Here is a 4,348-nt window from a genome sequence, read left to right as displayed (position 1 = left end):
TTCGATCCCATGACCCTGGGGATCATGACCTGAGCCGACGCTCATGACCTGGACGCTCAACCGTTGAGCCACCCAGGTGCCCCAGTCAGATAATTCTTATATGAACAAACGGGGAAAAAGAAAAAAAAAAAGTACATGAGTAAACATGGGAACGAGATGTGTTTTAGCAAAGAATGTCAGGGGGCTGGTTCTGGATGTAACTTGCCCTGCAGTTTTCATTTCCACAGCTGTGTGCCGAGAGTCTGAACGGATGAGCTTCCGGGCCAGCCTGCTGTTGTGTTGGGGGCTGGCCAAAACCCATTGCAGGGTTCGTACTACTGATACCCGTGCCAGCCATTTGCTGATTCATCTGCGAGAGGTTCTACTGGGGCCGTTGAGCTTGCGGTAGGCCAAGCTCACCCGAGGGTGCGCCCCTCTGTCCTGCGGTTCTCCTCGGGGGCCGACCACATTTGAAGGAAGTGACATCACCCAGTTCATGTGTTTCCCATAGACCCGCTGGGCCTTGGCATGCCCACCATCATGCTGGCGCTCTGTCCCATCACATTTCCTAGAAGACCAGGAGCTGCACAGGCGTGCCCGTCGATGGAAAGCCTTGAAAGACAGACGGTGCTCGTGAGGCAAAAGGGCATATTTTGTGGGTCCCATAAGCACACCAGGAGTACTCTTCTGCCGAACGGTTCCTGTACCACACAGAGAGAAAATGGAGTCTTTGGAGCGTTGCTTCTTCCCCACCCTCTTCTGACTTTGTAGCTTGCTGAGTGAACAGATCGAGCACCCCAGATATTAACGTAGACAGAGTGGCAGCAGCAGGTATAGATGACGTCCCCCGGAGCTGGGGGCGTAGACGGTTGGAGGTAAGGGATTCGAAGTCATTGGTCCAAAGGTGTCCAGATCATCACTCAGGGCTGGCAGCGTGGTTGTGTTCCCATTGGTCACTGGTGCCTCAGCAGCGCCATCAGGTCCTAAAAGGTTGGCAGTGGGCTCTGTGACGTTTTTAGCGCTGGTACTTTTATTTTCAATTTTTTTTAATGTTAATCTATTTTTGAGAGACAGAGAGAGAGACAGAGTATGAGCTGGTGAGGGGCAGGGAGAGAAGGGGACAGAGAATCTGAAGCAGCCCCCAGGCTCCGAGCTGTCAGCACAGAGCCCGACACTGGGCCCGAACCCACAAACTGTGAGATCGTGACCTGAGCTGAAGTTGAGATGTTCAAAACACCGACTGAGACACCCAGGGCGCCCCAATATTGCATTTTATCGTAGTATTTCTTCTTTCATATTCGTCTCTGACCAAAAAAAAAAAAAAAATTCCACTGCTTGATCTACCCGTGGTCTTCGAAAGTTCTCTGGAAGATTGGCTTTATAGAATAGTCTTGCTTTAGTATTTCCCATATCTCGCATGCCCTGTAACTGTCCTGGTGTCCACTGCGTCTAGGTTGACTGACTTGACCTTGGATAAATGAACCCCAAGATTTCTATGGATTCCAGCACATCTGAAGGAAATAAACTCACACCAATATTCCAGGAAGCCCATGGAGGACCTTTGAGCTTGCAGTTCACGCACTGTGTGCTGTCTTCCTCCCTCAGCACCTTGGACAGGAAGAGCTGGCGCTGTCGTTCAGCCTCTGAGCCTCCTCATGGCAGGAGCACGTGGCCATCTCAGCAGCGGGGCGGGGACCCCTGGGCAGTTGCGGCCGCGGCGGTCACGGACAGGAGCTGGGCGGGGTGAACGCACCTGGAGCCGTCAGGACCGCAGGTGGACTCTTTTTCATACATTTTAGAGGTAGAGTTGCAGGACCAGAGAGAGAGAGAGAGAGAGAGAGACATCTCTATATTTTGGTACCTGCTGCCAGATTTGTCTCCGGTAATGCTGTAATTGTCATCCCTGGCGACGAAGCCTGTTCCCCTCTATCTGAGAGGCTGCGTGCGGCGAGGAGGGTGTCCTGTATGCCTCCCAGATAAACGTGGGGAGAAGCGGGGACAACTTAGAGGCTTAGAGAGGGTGAGGAGGGGTCCGCAAAGGGTGGCAGGCGTGGAAGACTGGTTACACACTCGGGGGGGGGGGTCGACCCTACCAATAAATATGCTGAAAATAACAAAAGGCAGTTTCTCACTCTCAGGGAGGGATGAACGAAAGGGGATGAATGCCGTGTTGGTTAGATTGGAATTGGAGGAATGACCCTGGGTATCATGACCTGAGCTGAAATCAGAATTGTATGCTCAACCCACTGAGCCACCCAGGTGCTCCAAAGAACTGCATTTTATTATTTATTTATTTATTATTTATTTATTTATTCGTTTGTTTATTTAATTTTATTATTTAAATGTTTATTTGAGAGAGAGAGAGAAAGAGAATAGAGGGGGAGGGGCAGAGAGAGGGGAGACACAGAATCCGAAGCAGGCTCCAGGCTCTGAGCTGTCAGCACAGAGCCCGACAGGGGGGCTCCACCTCAGGAGCCCTGAGATCATGACCTGAGCTGAATTCGGACGCTTAACTGACTGAGCCACCCAGGCACCCCCAAGGAACTGCACTTTAAAATGAAAAAAAAAAAAAAAAAAAGGGACACCTGGGTGGCTCAGTCGGTTAAGCGGCCGACTTCGGCTCAGGTCATGATCTCGCGGTCCGTGAGTTTGAGCCCCGCGTCGGGCTCTGTGCTGACAGCTCAGAGCCTGGAGCCTGTTTCGGATTCTGTGTCTCCCTCTCCCTGACCCTCCCCCGTTCATGCTTTGTCCTCTCTCTGTCTCAAAAATAAATAAACGTTAAAAAAAAAAAAAGAAAAAAAATAGGAGGAACAAATTTGACTGTTGAAACAAATTCCTAACTCCCCTCCTCCTCCCACCCTAACCAACCCCCAGCGGTAACAGTGTTCCACTTCAGAATCAGACGCAGGAAGAGACAAGGACACCAGGCGCCCCTCCCGCCCGGCCCCGCTTCAACTCCCCAGCCCGTGGGTTGCACGCTGGCCACGGCAGGTGTGGGGGGCTGCGGGAGAACTCAACCTGTTCTCCCCGTCCTCAACCTCCGTGGAGGGGACTATGTTCCCCCTTCTGCAGACTAGGAAGCTGAGGTCAGAGGAGGGAAGGGACCTCGTCCAAGGTCACACATCCAAGTCCCTGCTCTTGCTGCAGCCGCCCTCTTTCACCGCAGAATGACCTCTGCTCGGGGAAAGAGCCAGCCTGGAGCCAGGTGGGGGCTGGGGTCCTCCTGGGTCCCTTTCCTGAGGGAGAGGGGTTCAGCCTGACTGAACTGGTTCTGCCCTAATAAAGGCCTGCTTGTTGCAGCCTGCTGTTTCCATCTCTGTTTACAGTGCTTGCACACAAACACACTTGAGAAGTTCGTGGGAACATGAGTGGCCGGAAGGCAGGATGCTAGCCTGAGGGTGGACAGGGCCTGCCGGGCCACCTACACGGGGATGGGGCCTGCCTCCTTCCTGTAACTCCTCTGGCCCTCTGTCTCTCTCTGCGTACTTCTCCTCCCAGGGGGTGGAGAAGCCTCTACATTATTGTCTCTTCTTGCTGCCTCAGAAGAGAAATATTAAAAATCCCTTCATTTTTGCTCAGAAGAGGTACCAAGCTTCTGAGACATGCACCTACTTTCTTTTATTTGAAAAATAGTTCTCAGGTGCCAGCTAAGTGCTTTCTGGGCACTCTACATCCTTATTTTACTGAATCCTCTCATGACTTCATGAGTAGGTCTGTTGTCATCTCTGCTTTACGGATGAGGAAACTGAGGCATAGAAAGTCTAAGCAACATGCACCCCTCCCCAAGTGCTTCAGAACAGAGGTTATAAAACTGCATCCTTGGAAGCTCACCTCACAGCCTCTGAGCTGCGACCACACGTCCTAACCCCTTGGAAGGCACCAAGCCCTAACTAGGAAACTCTTGAATTTTTTCCAAAAGTTCCAGAGCCAAATGGGTACCGACGCTGCTCTCCAGGGAAAGGCACTCAGTAGCTGCCCATGGGCTGGGAACATGGAGGGAACAGACCAGCCCATGGAAAGTGACACCTCTAAGCAGTTCAGGGCCACTAAGAACCAGGCAGGGCGGTTCTTGAAGACAACTCATAACCCAGCGAGGGAGAGGCAACATGGGCTTGAGAAGGGGAACCAGGCTAGGCATGGCCACAAAAATCCAGTCTCTGAGGGGATGAATAAAGCATGTGGACATTTATTTTTAAGTCTAGACTCTTGAGGGGCACCTGGGTGGCTCAGTTAAGCGCCTGACTTTGGCTCAGGTCATGATCTCACGGTTCATGGGTTCGAGCCCTGCGTTGGGCTCTGTGCTGACAGCTCAGAGCCTGGAGCCTGCTTCGGATTCTGTGTGTGTCTCTCTCTCTGCTCCTCTCCTGCT

At 52.3% G+C, this 4,348-nt stretch overlaps 1 pseudogene; it reads right to left on the bottom strand.

Moving 5' to 3' along the window:
* Nucleotides 1-215: 215 nt before the first annotated feature.
* On the bottom strand, nucleotides 216-1,655 carry LOC115521675 (annotated as a pseudogene).
* Between the last annotated feature and the right edge of the window lie 2,693 nt (nucleotides 1,656-4,348).

The sequence above is a fragment of the Lynx canadensis genome, chromosome C1 (assembly GCF_007474595.2).
Source record: "Lynx canadensis isolate LIC74 chromosome C1, mLynCan4.pri.v2, whole genome shotgun sequence".
Lineage (NCBI taxonomy): Eukaryota > Metazoa > Chordata > Mammalia > Carnivora > Felidae > Lynx > Lynx canadensis.
This window is presented reverse-complemented; position numbering and strand designations above follow the sequence as displayed.